Source organism: Ornithodoros turicata, chromosome 3 (assembly GCF_037126465.1).
Source record: "Ornithodoros turicata isolate Travis chromosome 3, ASM3712646v1, whole genome shotgun sequence".
NCBI lineage: Eukaryota > Metazoa > Arthropoda > Arachnida > Ixodida > Argasidae > Ornithodoros > Ornithodoros turicata.
The window spans coordinates 57099818-57117228 of record NC_088203.1 but is presented as its reverse complement, the minus strand read 5'-3'; positions in this window follow the sequence as shown (position 1 = coordinate 57117228).

Sequence of the window (17411 nt, the reverse complement as noted above, 5' to 3'; positions counted from 1 at the left end):
CGCGACAAAGTGCAAGTTGTTTAAGCAATACAAACACGGCGACGACACAGCGCCTGCGTTAATCAACGCTGGATTCAAGCGCCCAATAATCAGAATAAACTATTTAATGTCTTCGGTCTTGTTGTAAAACGCAAATTCCACACTAAAGATCATTTTCTTCTTTAAATTTTCAAAGTTAAAGCTGCACGCTATTTCTTGCATTTTTCTCAAGATATAGATTAAAAAGTTGTGCATATACTCACATATACTATACAAGATATTTGATTGTGGATTAATTGCTAAAATTTATCGAGTCACATTCAGGAGAAGTGGTGACTACCACACATCAGTAAGACTTTAATTACAATTTGAACAGATGTTGCGATTTCTGATCACTGTTGTAGAATGTGTAATTTCACAATACGCAAGCTTTAGCTCGCTCACTTTGACGAGCACTCTTTCACGATGCCAGAGAAGTTAATCGAATGGATTGATATTTTCTGCATACACGATAACATAATGCGAATTCTTTATGTCGTGGATATTAACAGTTATGAATGTTTTTCGAACAAAGTTTACTTAAAACTCGAAGAAAGGGTCACCCGAGTCCTCGAAGACGTTTCGGCAACACGCCGGGCCGCGTTTCCCCTATGCCGTACCCGAAACCGAACGCGATTCTGCGCCCGACGCCTTAACGTGGTACCGCACGCGATCGTGTTGCTTTTTCCGGAAACGGGTTCGTCGCCGCCGGTGACCCTTTCTTCGAGTTTTAAGTAAACTTTGTTCGGAAAATATTCATAACTGTTAATATCCACGACATAAAGAATTCGCATTATGTTATAGTGTATACAGAAAATATAAATACATTCGATTAACTTCTCTGACATCGTGAAAGAGTGCTCGTCAAAGTGAGCGAGCTAAAGCTTGCGTATTGTGAAATTACACATTCTACAACAGTGATCATAAATCGCAACACCTGTTCAAATTGCAATTAAACTTGTAGGTAGCGTGTTCCAGGAAAGAGACAACGTTCTGGCTAATCCACGGGAACAACTACTGGCCGAGCGGCCCGTGCATTTATTAGCGCGACCAATTTGAACGAGCGCTGATGGCGTTGCAGATTGGGCGGCTCGCTACAGGGCTCCCCCTCCCCTTCGACTGGCTGAGGGGGTAGTTGGGGACTGGCTGAGGGTGCTGGCCCAAGAGACTGTACGACGGAACCTGGGGTCCGGGTGCGGAGGTCGTATAGTGGAGCAAGGAAGTGGTGCAGGAGAGTCGGACTCCATGTAAGCAGGCTTCACACGGTCTAACGACACCACCTGTTTGTGTCCGGCCATGTCGAGGGTAAACGTCTTGTCAGACCGGCACAGCACACGGAAGGGGCCGTCGTAGTGAGGGGCCAGGGGACGGCGAACGGCGTCACGACGCAGGAAGGCATGTGTGCAGGACTTGAGGTCTTGGGGAACAAAAACCGGGACAGTGGTGGGCTGGCGCGGAGGGGTCGGAGCAAGCTGACAGAAGAAGCGTCGGAGGCCGTGGACATAGTCGGCCGGGGGAACAGGCTGCTCAGCTTGACCGGGGCACCAGAAGTCAGCGGGCAAACGCAGGGTCGTGCCGAAAACCAACTCTGCGGCAGAGCAGGCAAGGTCGTGCTTCAGGGCGGAGCGAATGCCCAGCAAGACTAGGGGCAGATGGTCGACCCAATGAGTCCCGGCCTGGCGAGCGATGAGAGCGGTCTTCAGCTGGCGGTGAAACCGCTCCACCAGACCGTTTGCAGCGGGGTGGTAGGCTGTGGTCCGCAGATGGTGAATGCCGAGGAGCGCCATGAGTCGCCTGAAGAGGGCACTCTGGAACTGCCGTCCCTGGTCGGTGGTAATGCGGGCAGGGCAGCCATAACGTGCGATCCAGGAGTAGGGCGTGCGCCACGGTATCTGCAGTCGCATCGGGAAGGGGAACCGCTTCCGGCCATCGTGTATAGCGGTCCACGAGAGTAAGAAGGTAGCGATGGCCGTGGCACGGGGGTAATGGACCAACGAGATCGACATGAAGGTGCTGAAACCGTGCGTCAGGCAAGGTGAAGGGATGAACGGGTGTCTTGGTGTGATGTGTGATCTTGGCCTTTTGGCAAACGATGCAAGCCCTCGTCCAACGTCGAACATCCGTGTTCATTCCCAGCCACACAAAGCGAGATGACAACAGTCGCTGCGTGGCACGGATCCCAGGATGGCTGTTGTTATGAAGATCTTGAAAGGTAGGGAAGCGCAGGGAGGGCGGCAAGTAGGGACGGGGGACGAGGCCAGAGAGGTCGCACCATATGTCAGACGACGAAAAGGGTAGAGGGGCCTTCTGAAGCTGTAGGGAGTGCTTGGTCGTGCCTGAGAGAAGGTGACTAAGCGTAGGATCTCCCGCTTGCGCGGCGGCCAGAGTGTCGAAGGTCAGGGCAGCCGAACACGTGGCACCCTCGAGGCGTGACAGTGCGTCGGCCGGACCGTTCTGATGACCACGAACGAATGGGATGTCGGTGGTGTACGCCGAGATGAGAGAGAGACGACGGAGGTCGGTCGGGGAGTATGTGTCACGGTTGGACTTGAAGACAAACGTAAGAGGTTTATGGTCCGTGAGAACGTAGAACTGCCGGCCTTCGAGGTAATGCTGGAAGTGCCTCACAGCGTAGTAGATGGCGAGGAGTTGTCGGCTAAAGGTGCTATACCTCTCTTCGGATGGCTTGAGCCGCTGAGAGAAGAAAGCCAAGGGGGCCCAATCATCGCCGGACTGCTGCTGCTGCTGTAGAACGGCGCCAACGGCATGAGATGAGGCGTCCACCATTAGGCGTGTAGGGGTCGAAGACACCGGGTGTACGAGCATGGCGACTGAAGCAAGGGCCGCCTTGATGGTTTGGAAGGCAGTGAGAGCTTCTGAGGAGAGAGTCAGAGGGGAGTTCGCCTTGGTGTGGGTACGAAGCAGGTCTGTCAAAGGTCGCAAGAGGTCGGCACAGTGTGGGATAAAACGGCGATGGAAGTTTACGAGGCCGAGAAACTCGCGGAGCTTCCGCAGTGAAGAAGGCACGGGGAAGTCTTGAACGGCTTGTACCTTGGACGGGAGCGGTGAAATGCCGTCCGCCGACACGCTGTGGCCGAGGAATTCCAACGACGGAACGCCGAAAAGGCATTTGCCGGGATTGATGACAAGGCCGTTGTCGTGCAGGCGCTGGAACAGCTGGCGCAGGTGTGCTTCGTGTTCCTCAGGAGACTTGCTGGCAATGAGTAGGTCGCCCAGATACGCAAACACGAAAGGAAGACCTCGTATGACCTCGTTGATAAAGCGCTGGAACGTCTGTGCAGCATTCCGAAGACCGAACGGCATTCGGACGAATTCGAAGAGGCCAAACGGTGTGATAATGGCGGTCTTCGGAATGTCCTCGGGCGCTACCGGGATCTGGTGGTAGGCCTTGACCAGATCGATCTTGCTGAAGGTGGTCGCACCAGCAAGGCCACTGGTGAAATCGTGGATGTGCGGCAAGGGATACTGGTCTGGTACTGTGCGGGAATTCAGGGCTCTATAGTCGCCGCACGGCCGCCAATCGCCGGGGTCCTTCTTCGGTACCATATGTACCGGTGATGACCATTGGCTGGACGATGGACGTATGAGCCCCGGCTGCAGCATGTGGTCAAACTCACGGCGAGCAATCTGGAGACGCTCACCGAAGAGCCGACGGGGGCGTGATACTGCGGGTGGTCTGGTGGTCTGGATGTGGTGCATGACTGAGTGCGTGGGCGTAACCTCAAGGTTGCACGGCTTGGTCATAGCTGGAAAATCGCGCAGGTGTTTGCCACAAACACGTTCCAGCCCATAAGCTCTAAGAGAACATAGGCTATCACCATGCCTACAAAACATCTCGAGTTCATGACTTTATCAGTATAAGAAGGCCTCAGGTGGGGTCATGCCAATGGCATCAACAGAGGCTTCTCTTCAGAGGCATCCCTATCGTTGACAAAAATTTTTGACCTTTTCTGTGCACATCTATCTTTGCAACACTTTCTCAATTTCTTATTACACATTTCCCATGTTTTTTCCTCATACCAGTTCAATTGCAGCCATTGGTGCGGGCTCAGGCCTTTTGCAGACCGCTACTATTTCACTCTAGCTCACATATTTGCAAGTTGTTGAGGTGTCACTCAGGAGGTGACCTACATCCTCAGCGAAGATAAGGTATGGTCATGGCTAAATGTCTTCCCTATGCTCTTTATATCGAAACATGGTCCCTCATGGCTGCCATGGATGTTGAAAGCGTGCCAGGGCAAACCTAGACGCATTATCTCGAAGCTTGTATACATTGTTTCCTGAATGACAGCTCATTTGTATACGTCAGCTCATACTTCTGCACATGCTAAGCAAAAGCTCTGCATGTCCCTCACAATTGGAACTACACCTGTAAAGGTGGGTACAAGTATGCTGAATCCACGGGTTTAGCTTAGCACATGCACGGGACTTGACAGCAATTTCAAGCTTTTCCTTAACCCTCTGTTACAAGATCCTCTTGTGGACTACATGGCCACTAGGCATTCCCGAGCATGGCACTTGCATATTGCAATTGTGCAACTTGTTCTTTTTACCTTTTACTACATGTACCTGTTACGTCGTTGTTGCAGATATAATTATTGTAACAGAAAATTACGCAAAGTCTGTGTGCCTTGTTTTGTAACAAGAATTTGGATTTCCTGCTCACTACCTTCTTTGTTCCCTTTCTCTAATGTACATCAGTATAAATATCGGTACCATGTGTGTCTCTATCACGCCTAATGAAGGACGGACTCTCTTCGAAAGCTTGTGTTTCAGTAAGATTATTTGAATGTTTCTGTCTCTTATGGCCGTGAGTTCTGATAACCCTACCTGTGTCCCGAAAGTGAGCCTGTGACCTTTCTTGTAGGTGTTGTAGGTGAGGTCTGTTGAGGTGACTTTACTAGTAAACAGCTCGAGTAACCAGGGAACCTGGTCAACAGCAAATACTACAAGGTGTCATTTGAATCTGTGAAAACATAAGGCGCTATGAATTCACACCTTGGCTGCACTGGTCCCATTGAAAAGGAGTGTGCCAGACAACAGGATGATCCCCGCAGCCATCTGGTTCACCTCTGGCCGACGTTTCCAAGATAAATTGTGTTCACTTGGGCACTCGGCCTTTGTGGTGAGAAGTGTGATGCGAACATCTGTGGCCACTTTGTAATGATGCACATTTGATGTACTTCTTCTGGTCTGGTGAAGCAGAGGGCACAACACTGTAAAGTAGAAGAGCTTTTAGTATCTGCAAACTTGTATCAGCAGGCCATTCAAAACTGTTGTCTTCAGATTTCTGGAACGACGCAAAAGCTGGTTCCACCAGTGGTGCAGATATTGTCATATCATGCACCTGCAAGGAATGCAGAACTTAAAATGTTAAACAAAACAAGAGCTTGACCCACCTGTGAGCATGAGGGTGTGCGGACAGTAGGTGTTGAATTCATCAATCGATAAAGGTTGAGAGGTGTTGACGGTAAATCACGCGTTTGCACGCTTTTACTTCCGAGTTTCACATTCTTGCCAGCCACGATGGAAGCCTGTGTCGGTGATGTGAATGAAGAATACGGTCACTATCTATAGCATATAATTTACTTGGCACTTATATTTTCCTGCTCCCTACACTCTCAGAAACGAAACGGATAAATTTACGCTTACGTCCAATCTTACGCTTACTAAGCGTAAAGTTCGACAAAATCGCAGATGCCGTATCCCTCAAGCTCTGTTTTATTCCTAGTACCCGTAAACGCGCTCGCTGTAAGCGTAAAGGGCGGAGTTTTATGCGTACATGGGACGGAGGGCATGATTTACTCTTATATCCTGACGCATACGATTTCGTCTTGACGGATAAACTGAGGCTCTGCGTTGGAGTATACGCTCTTTACGCCTAGATTGACGCATATTGTTTTTCAATTGTTATACGGGCTCTGCCTTCGGAGAACACGTGCATGGTTCCGTGTGCAAAGCGTCTTTCCTTTCGCTTGGTTAACGGTCACTCTGGCTTCTGGCGTCTCATATTATCCATTTACGCCTATATTGACGCTTATTGTTTTTCAATTGTTATACGGGCCCTGCCTTCTGAGAACGCGTGCATGGTTCCGTGTGCAAAGCGTCTTTTCGTTCGCTTCGTTAACGGTCACTCTTGCTTCTGGTGTCTCACGGTCCCACATCATGCAAGGTCTACCAAATGTAAGTTGCCACATTTTGCGCTGGGTGTCTGTAGTTTTTTAAATTTCATATTTCATTTGTATCAAGCTTATCACAGGAAGAGATGGCATCGAACGAGACATCGTCGCACGATATGTGGGCAAGGCACGCGGACGACGCGGCTTGAACAGTTGTGATTCTCCACGCTATCTCCGCGCTACAAATTCGTATGCGTACGCCCACTGTCCACCAGGTGAGTCTCTTTTTGTTCTCGTTTTTCTCGAATGTGCGATTCTCCCCGTTGAAGCATCTTTGTTAATGATTCCTCAATCCGTTCTTGTAATAGGAGTTCGAATGATTATTGCTGATTATACCGCAGCATGATGTGTTGACATGAAGCAAATCGATTTTCTGATGGTCACGATTTTCGATAACGTGGTGCAGGTGGTGGTTGTGGTGGTGCTGCAAAACACGTGTGGAACCCCACTTCTTAGACAGCTAAAATGAGCTACGCGTCTAACATTATTCAGTTAACTGTTATCTTAAAGGACTAGAGTGTTTCCAGTTGTAGTAAGCGGATTTTGAAGTCCATGTTACGTTTATGACTATTTCATGTAAGCGGCCTCTGCGGGGATGGACTCAGGTCTGGCAAAGAGCACCACATCGGCATGATTTATTTCGGCGTTACCATATTTAGAGATTAGCTTTACCATTTAAACGCTAGAAACAGTATCAGTTTCGCGATATATACTGCTGCACAGACACGTGCACCCATTTGACAGTACCACAGATCACATCAATGACATGATAAAATGATTTACGGGTCTAACAAAATTCAGTTGAATGCTAGGGATGAGAAAGATTTCAGAATGCTGTGTTTGCCAGTCTGTGACCATTTCATGTGGGAGGTCTCTGGAGATGACCCAGGTCTGGCGAAGAAGACCTTATCTGCATCACGTATTATGACGCTAGCACATTTTCGAGATCAGCTTTCTCATTGAAATGCAATACCATATCTTTGGAACCTCCTGTTGAACGGACATGCGTAGCCATTTGACAATATCAGCAACCACATTATTTTGCGCTCATGACAATAAACTTCTATGTCCAGCATCCCAAGGAACAGGACACGACACGCTCTTCGTAGCCATGCTGGACTGCATAATACCACGCATGCACCCTCAGCTGCATTAGGTGGTGCTCCTAAAATTTCTACTGTGCGACACATTCTGGGAAAAAGTACACAAGACTCTACTCCCTCACGCATGTACAACCAGTACAACTCACCTGTAAAGATGACTTGTAAGTTGTGACTGCTTCATGAGTAATGATGCGTTGCTCGATAAATGCAACGTCTGCAATACACTGAACTATACAGGGTGTTCAAAATTAAGCTTTCACGAGCGCTACACAATCACAGCGATAACAGGAAACCGGATGATAACTTTACGCTACTTGTGTAAGAAACAGCTGCTGCTTATTATGTAGCACCTGTTTCTTACTCAAGGAACAGAAAAATAGGAGCCAGTTTTCTTTTGTTCGCCTATTTATAAAGTGCTAGTGAAAGCTTAATTTTGAACACCCTGTATACTTCAGTTATTATACGGTGATTTCACGCCGGATCATGCACGGTGGTGATTTTTTTCCCTTTCAAATATATATTAAAAGCTCGTCCTTAGGAGGCATATTGGCACTGAAAGTAGAAAAAAATAATCGGTGGTTCTATTTTAATGAATAATCATTGTGATGTGGACATTTCGACCATTGCGTTTCCTACGCAGTTTGACGCCACGTATCTTCATAACTATTTAATACTTTTTTTTTAAATATTGTCTGGGGTGGGTAGCATTGCATTGTAAGTTGAGAATATCCTAAGGTTTGCCTTCGAGGAGATAAAAAATCGCAAATTTGCCTCATTTTTAAAATATGGTACGTTTTGGGAACCTCACAACTCGGTTCCCAGTTGAGATACCCTGATCTGATACCCGATAACTAAATGACATAATTAACATTGATGTCAATTGTGAATTTATTTCGTATGCGGACTTATGCAAGCGTGTTTTCCAGTGGCTCTGATAATGATGTAATAGCCACTACTGCTAACGAGATGCTTTGCAACTTGGAAAAATGGGTTAATTTAAACTCTTCACGCATTAATAGTAGTAAAACTGAAGCAATCATATTTCGGCCAAAACAGGAGAGTTAGTCTAAATAAAGAGACAGTGTATCTTATTAGTCCTGTTGATATTGTAAAATGCATGAAATGTTTGACTGTCGTCTTTAACGAGTGGCTCTGATAATGATGTAATAGCCACTACTGCTAACGAGATGCTTTGCAACTTGGAAAAATGGGTTAATTTAAACTCTTCACGCATTAATAGTAGTAAAACTGAAGCAATCATATTTCGGCCAAAACAGGAGAGTTAGTCTAAATAAAGAGATAGTCGGTATCTTAATAGTCCTGTTGATATTGTAAAATGCATGAAATGTTTGACTGTCGTCTTTAACGAACAGTTGCTACGGGATGAACACATTGAATACTTTCGTTACTAGATGGGCAGGTTGATACATGATCCTTCGATGCATCGAAACAGGAACGAGGACAAACACGAGAGACACGCTACGTTCGCATTCAGAATAAACTGTGCAACATATTAGGCATGACCGCTAGGCATGTACACATGTTTCCTTTTCGAATTAAGCTACTTCTATACCGTTCACTGTTCATGTCTCACCTAAACTATTGCCATTTAGTCTGGGGTACGACAACTAAGAATAGTCATGATGCACGCTTGCGAACAAAATGAACGATGTTACGAGTAGGAATATATGGGATGCGCGGTGTCAATATTTCTGCATTTTCCGTAGATATCCCGCACAAAAAGTCTATTGGGGGCGTTGCCCCAATTCACAATACGACGTGCTCGTTATGCGAAGAAAGCGCATTTCGAGACGAACACAATGATGTAGATTACTTCCGGGTATCACAACTGGGGGATGAGTTGTGAGGTTCCCAAAACATACCATATTTTACAATTGAGGAAAATTTCGATTTTTTATCTCCTCGAAGGCAAATCTTAGGATGTTCACAACTTAGGATCCAATGCTACCCACACCAGACAATACGTGAAAAAAAAAAAAAAAAAAAAAGTGATAAGCTGAGTATGTCAAATAGTTTGAAGATGCGTGGCGTCAAGCAGCGTAGGAAGCTCACATCTGAATGATAAATCATTAAAAGTACCCATCAATTATTTTCAACTACTTTCAGCACCAATATGCCTCCTACGGCCAAGGCTTTAATATGTGTTTGAAACGAAAAAATTGAATAGGTCGACCGGACCACCCTGCCTGATCCGGCGTGGAATCACCCTATATATAATTAGTTTATGACCTGTCTGCTATGGATTTCTTTTTATACATGCCTGATATTCTGTGTACTTCGATGCCTCATCCTGTGATATAACGCTCATTAAATGTTTTTCCATTATAAACGTAATTTAATTCAATTACTAGCTCATATAGCTAGTCTACAATTTATATTTTGTTGTGTGGAAGTGTTGTGAAGATGCACAAATGTCATTTCATAATTCTCTAAAATATTGCAGGTGTTGTAATCTGTTGGTTTATGGCTAGTATGCTGTTCTCATTTTTTTAATGTTTGTCACGTGCACCTTATGCCACATCATTTTCAGGCAGTAGGTGCAATATTCTATAAACACATGCATGTATCTATTATTCTGGGCTCTTTCCTGCAATAAAGTGGAATTATTTGGCGAATTTTTGTTGCATTGCGGTTTATATGCGTGCTACTAACGCTGTGGGAAATACTTCCATGTATTCAGATGTTCTGATTTAAATGATATAGCGGCGTACGCGTGCTATAGTGAGACGATGAACCCGGTTGAAGTGATGCACTCGTGCTTCTTATTTTTCTTTTGACTGTCGCTAGAACTCTTGTATATTGATTGCCGTGCGCAAAAACGTGCCTTTTATATCTGTTATTCCCGTGATGGATGTATTTGTCTGTATCATACGATTTTGCAGTGCAGTTGGCCTAGCTATTGTGGCGCAGTATCAATTACCAGGTCTTTTGGATGAGCAACAAGCTATGCCTATACCATGGATATCTTTTAAGCGATAGCATATAAAAGTGAACGGGCTACCATCCGTATACATACTTCGTGCACCTATGTGGTACTGCTGACGAGTCTCGGATGATACGAGCTGTTTTTTCATGCCCTGTGAGATTCGTATCATCGAGAACCTGTTGTAGCAGCTGTTCTTTTTTTCCTATGAAACAATTTCGCATGGTATGCCGTTGCACAGAGAATTGCACGCCAGAATGCCGAACAGTACGTATCATATCTGGGAACCTTAGGCGCCGCGTGATCTCAGCGTCCCTTGGGCAGGCAATAGCTGCAATGCGAAATTGACAGGCAATCCGACTTTCCGTCTACTGCCCTGGAAACTTCTTCCTGATGCTCTTGGCAATCTTGAACCAGACCCTTTTCCAGAACAGCCGCCGGAAAACCGCATTGCGGGTCATTTCAAAATTGCAGCCGTTGCCTGTACAAGGACCGTGAGGTCACGTGACGTCTACGGTGCTCAGGTTTGACGCATACCGTGTGGTATTTTTAGGTGCAGTATGCGGTATCACAAGGGTAGCCAAACAGCACATAGAATAACCGGCATCGAATACCGCTTAAAATAGGGGTAAAAAATTTGACGATTTTTTACCCTTACTATCCGTTTTTTTTTTTGTGAGAGTGTATGGGAAGGGGGATATTGCGTTTGGTACAGTACGCAGCGTAAGTATCACAAAAATCAGTTTGAGTTTGAAGTAAACCACATATATGTATTATTTCTGTGTATCGGTAAATACATACCTCGTGTGCACTGGTGTTCGCATCGTCAGGCGTCACAAGGTGAAACACTGGTGTCGGGACTATGGTCCGTGTGATAAGTTTTCGACAATCCGCTGCTACCATTTCATACGACTCGTCAGAGAAATGGGTCGAGTGAAATACGGCGTGGCTCACGAACGTCTTGACCAAGCGCTTGCAACAATGAAAAAATGGCTAGGAAGCAAGCGAGCTGGTGAAGATGATGCATAATGTAAAACCCCTCGGGGTTTTACATTATGCTTGCAACAACTTTCGTTTCCGTGCATTCTCAGTTTGAATCTTGTGGTACACATCGTCCCTTGTCGAAAGAGCACACTTGGTGTATCCCCGAACATTACAGTAGATACCTGGCATCGCTGTCAGGTGAAGCTCTGTTCAATTTCGGCAGGAAATGAACTTTTTTGCGTACACAAACCTCGCAGGGCCGCAATAAACGCCGCCACCGTGCGATATGGTTGCGAGGAGAACAAACAGAGGGCGCTGACCGCGCCGACAGTATTTTGGGATACTGTTTCTTCGATATTTTGAAGAATTGTCCCAGTAATTCTTGTGATTCTAAAAGTAGTGTTTATTGGAGATTAGTAGCCGGTGATAAGTTCATTGTGTATTACTTAGGTATCACGTGACGGGAGTGCTCCCATCATGACCTTTTGAGCTGTTGCGGGGCGCAACCTACCGTCCGATTTAATTTTTCTAATTTATGCTGTCTAATAATTAACGCGCTTTGAGTGCTTAGGCTCTATGTGAGGCATCACACAGGCAAACACTACCAGGTGGCGCATAGAAACAGGGGGGTCAAATTTCACTGTACAGTTGCTTTAACATTATTCTAATATTACCAAAAGTTGGTCAAGGTTACTATGCATTTCACGATGTTCCTGCAACGTCGCAGTGCAATGTTTCTCCAATGTTGCCAGGGAACAGTGCCTGAACGTTCTTCAGTAATATTCGAGCAACATTGCCAAATCAAGCACCTGATCGTACCCTATAGTCGCGCAATGTTTTGCAAGACAGCTGTGAAAATGTTATCTCAGACATTGCGCGAATGTGGGTAATGTCCCCTTGAAAATGTTTTGCCAGCAACGATGCTGGAGAACATTTCCCCAACATTGAGACAACGTCCCAGCCACATTCCTTTGCAGAAATAGAAAATGGAGGGAACGTTTGTGTTACGTTGCTGCAACATTGAGACAGAGTCACAGCCATACTCCCTCAACGCAAAGAAAATATGGAGACAACATTTGTGTTATGTTGCTGCAGCATTTAGACAGCGTTACAGACATATTTTTCCAACACATATACAACATTGAGGCAACAGTTGCGTTATGTTGCTGCAACGTTGAGACAGCCTGCGAGCCATAGTTTTCCAACAAAATTACAGTATTAAGGCAACATTCGTGTTATTTTGCTGCACGATTGAGAGATTGTTGCAGCTATATTTTTCCAACACAAATACAATATGGAGGCAACATTTGTGTTATACTGCAGCAACATTGAGACAGCCTTACAGCCATAGTTTTCCACCAAAAATACAATAGTAAGGCAACATTCGTGTTATTTCGCTGCAACTTTGAGACAACGTTATGACCGTATTTTTCCAACACAAATACAATATTGAGCGACCATTTGTCTTATGTTTCTGCAACGTAGAGACAGCGTTACAGTCATATTTCTCCAACACAAATAGAATGTGGAGGCAATATTTGCATTGTATTCCTGCAACACTGGTACGGGTTTACAGCCACATTAGTGCAATGCAAATGCAATATGAAGAGACAGCGTTACACCCATTTTCTCCAACACAAATACAATGTGCACTGCGAAAAAAAGGGAGTAACAGGGGAGTAACTGCTGACTTTTACTCCCTTCTCCCTAGATTTACTCCATTCCGTCCCACTTACTCCATGCAGCTGCAAGGTCACTCCATCGCTCATGAGACTTACTCCATATACATGCAAGGTTACTCCATTGCTGATGAGGCTTACTCCCCATATACAGTGACTTAATATTCATTTGCCAAAATCAGGGGCGGATATGAGCAGGGTGTCGAACCGAACCCGAACCCGAACCGAAAACCGTACCCGAACCGTTATTTTTGCCGGAACCGAACCCGAACCCGAACCGTAATTTTCGTGACACTGTTGAACCCGAACCGGAGCAGAACCGGAAAAAATAATAGAGGTAACCGGTTCGCAACAAAACGGTTCGGACATAAAAGAAATCAGCATAAGAGTTCAAGTGCCTCTCAATCCCTGAACGAGGACACATTGGTGTCCTCGTTGGACATTGGGACGAATCATGGATTTCGCAAATTTTCAGCTAGCAGTCAAACGAGGACGTAGAGTAAGTATGCTTTCAGAGTCGTTTTTAACACGTTGAAACGCAGTTGTCCTTGTGAGCACCGCGGCTAGCGCCCCACGCACGCGCTGTGGCGTCTGCTCTTCACAGAGGAGGCGCCACGCGGACGAATGAAGCATGAATGGAGTAGGCCAGTTGTGTAGCTCTATAGGACGAATATGTGATTAAGCAAGCGCCCAACATTTCCCTTTACACGTGAGCACCAAAAATTAAACAAGTCAGAAACATGAGAAGTGGAGAAGGAGCGTACGCAGAACGGTGCCTGTTTGATTGGTCGTGGTTTGAACAGTAAATGTGGTTCTGCTTACTGGTAGTGCAGTCGTGTCGTGACACATTGCGTTTGCGTTGTGGATGAACTGGTACATGGCTGTGAGCTCGGACAGAGCAAGGCTGGCAGACTTATTTTCCACATGCTTCAGTACGGTTTCAGATCGATTCACGCTGCGAATGCAGTGTGCCGGCAGGTACCGTCGTCTATGTAAAATGCTGTCACGGATGGGCAGTATTTAATTACATTGTAATTAAAATACTATTTAAAATATAAATACATGTATTTATATTTTGTATTTAAATACACACTAGAAAAATGTATTTATAATTATATTTAAATACCAACTTTTGGGTACTTATTCTTGTAAATAATTTATAAATACTCCTATATACAGAATGTACTGACTCATATCCGAAAATTGCCCTGCATTTGACCTTTCGGGAAGACGGGCGAGTTTCGGGCGCAGTTATGCCGTGTTTGCGCCAGCATGCGCATGCGACAACCATTCTAGATGACGAGTTTTTCACTGCTGTTGCGGATAACGGTCGCGACTACCCAATTACCTTGTTGTACGAAGCATCCTCCTCAAATTTAGTACAAGCCTTTGTTCATCGGCACCTGTGGAGATGCTGTTCTCCTTTGCGAATCTGATTGTCCGGCCGAACAGAAGACGCCTAAAAGATGCAGTCTTCGAGAAATTTATAATGTTAAAATCGCCATGATAATCTAACAAATAAATGTTATTGTTACTTGCTGATTTGTTGTTATAATCATCATTATTTCTGTAATTCCAGATGCCATCCAGACGCCATCTTACAGCATTTATGGTACTACTGGTTACAGTATTTAAATACTGTATTATTACTTTCTATTTAAACACTCACATTGAAAATTATTTATGAAGAGTATTTAAATACCCCTTTCAACAAAGTATTTTGTATTTATATTTAAATAAAAAAATGTATTTATGCCCATCCGTGAATGCTGTCCATCTTATTAGGCTTCATTTAAGTGTATCTTGCTGGCACTGTGCGTGTGAGGTTTAGGAACAGAAAGTAGCAGGACTACAGCACTTCATCAGCGGGGACGCTATGTGCAAGTGTTCATACATTTCTCCTTCCCCTCGCTAAAGGGAGTACCTGACCACTAAAAACGTCAATGCAGACAACAGCAGTAAGCTATTAGCCACGCATTACCTGATAAAAGCAGCTTTATGGGAGATATAAAATGGAAGCGTTGAACCGGTTCGCGAACCGGTTCGGGGCTGCGAACCGGTTTGTGAACCGGTTCTATTTTTGGCGTGGCCGAACCGGAACTGAACCGGAACGAAATCCAAACAACGCGAACCCGAATCCGAACCGAACCCGTATTTTTTGCGGTTCGACACCCTGGAGGGGGGTGGTTTCGATTAAGGTGGCTTTTAACCGTGGACACTAATGCACCAAATTAAGCCAGCCAGCTTAATACGATAGTGAGCTTAATGTGTTCTCCATAGATGATGTTTTGTTGATACGATAAATCTGTGTTCGATAGAAAGCTCATTCTCATTTTCAACGACTGTGCGCGCACTTGCCGTGTCATTTCCATCTGGATTTGTCCAATCACCAATATCGGGACTGCTCTGTGTTGTTTGCCTGTCATGCATTTCTAAGGATGATGCAGACATTGAAGGCCCACTGTTGTCCTACTCTTCACTATAAGCAGTAGAAATGTTGAAATCGCGGCGAAGTTTCAAGCGATGTTTTGACGTTTTTTGGTGACGTTATGAAGAGAGTCACAAGAAAGAAAGGACGAAAAATAATGAAGACTCCACAGGGAAATAAGGGCAGGAAGACAAAAAAAAAGTTGAGATTCTCGACGGTCTCGTACATATCGAGTGATTCCGAAACTTAGATGAAACTGCATTCACGAGTGCTACAGGAACACAGTCGTGAAAGTTTCATCCAGAACAGGGAAGTCGTTTTCGAGAAATTTACAGAAATATGCCCTAACAGCGGACGACGGAAATTGCAGCCGTCAAATACAGCCACTGGATCCTAACGATAACAGCTGCGTTGCGATCCTGAACTAGCACTACTGTTTATATAATATCACGTCCTCATTTATTGTGACGCAGGGAAACCAAACACGGGATTGATATGCATCTGCATTGCTTCTGACAGGTGGCAGTTCCATCTCAAATCGAACAATCCGGTACACTTGATGTCTCGAATGAACGGGAAAAAATATATGTTGAAGCCATCGGTGAGTTAGGAGAAATAAACGCTTTCCGAATTCTCTGCGCTGCGCGGTTCGGGAAATAGGAGAGGGGGAAAAAACTGCCTCTCATAAGGCGACGTCGTCGCGAGCGGGTTTGAGCGTTCGCTACAAGGCCATTTCTTCTCGCATTATAGTAATTTCTTGATCTGGCTTTAGACCACTTAAGGCACAATAGGATCCTTCGTTGGGAGTGCTGTACCGGTTTTTGTTTGTCTGCAAAAAAATATCAAAGTTGACTCAAAGTGCCGAAAAACACCATATTCACTGCAGCTTTGCGGATGATGTACAAAACGGATAAGACTGAGCTTTATGCCGTTTAATTTGTCATTCATAGGGCTATCGAATGATGTATAATTTGTTGCTGTACTCTGTAAGGAACGTAAGCGATACCTCTTTCAGTTGAACCATACCACCGAAAAATGACGAATTTCGGAAGCCTTTATCTAAAAAACCCCAACAAAAACGTACCTCGAAAATTTTATATGTTGTAGGTAGTTCCTTAGACTATGCACAGAAGTAAAATCAAAATTCGGACTTGATCGGTAGGCGCACTATGATTTTTTTGCCAGCCCTATACGCGGAGCGCATTCAAGCGGAGACACCGTGTCCCGCGTGTTGCAAAATCGTATTTTACAAAGGGACTTTCAACCTCTGTCTTCATATAAAAAGTAATTGCTGTCATTTGGAACCATTCTGAGGTTTCAAGGTTTCCTTCTCAAGGTTCTGAGCGTTTGCGTTCATTACAATGGTGTAATCGCTGAATCTAGATTGTGGAGCAACCAGATGTACTCGCATTTTTTGCGGGATGTCACACATGCATTGCAAGTGCTGGGAGCCTGGGAAGAGCAGAATGATTTTACATCTTTGTAAGAGGCATATCTGTTCGGGGTTATTCTAAACAAGCACATTTACTGTACGCATTATGGCAGGAGGGACGCAGTGACTTCCAGTATTCTTTGAAACATTTCCTTTCCTACGGCCCCATGACCTCGGACGGGGGAAATTGCACTGAGGAAAATGTTGTAGTGTCATACGCACACATGCAAGGCTAAGTCATGGTGCCCTTTGTGAACCTTGCCGAAACAGCCCGACTGGCGCCGCTGTCTAATATGTTATTCGGTTCGACATGCTGCGACCATGCGAAGGTCCTGATCGCACTTACTCCCTGAAGACACCTTGCGCAAAGTTTCGCCTACACACAGGAGACGCTTCACTGACTTCTCGACTACAGAAGTGCATGGAGTGCCCTTCTACAGAGTGTGCGACGACACCTGCATTACTGTAGTGTGTCGTCCTGGTATCACACATACCTCAATGGCCTCTTTGTTGTACAGTGCTGATCGCGTTGATTTCGCTGACTACCGCCTCATACACAAGAAAAAAGTGCTACAGACAAAGGATTTTCGCTTTGCTTCGGAAATCGGCGTAGCTGCCATAAA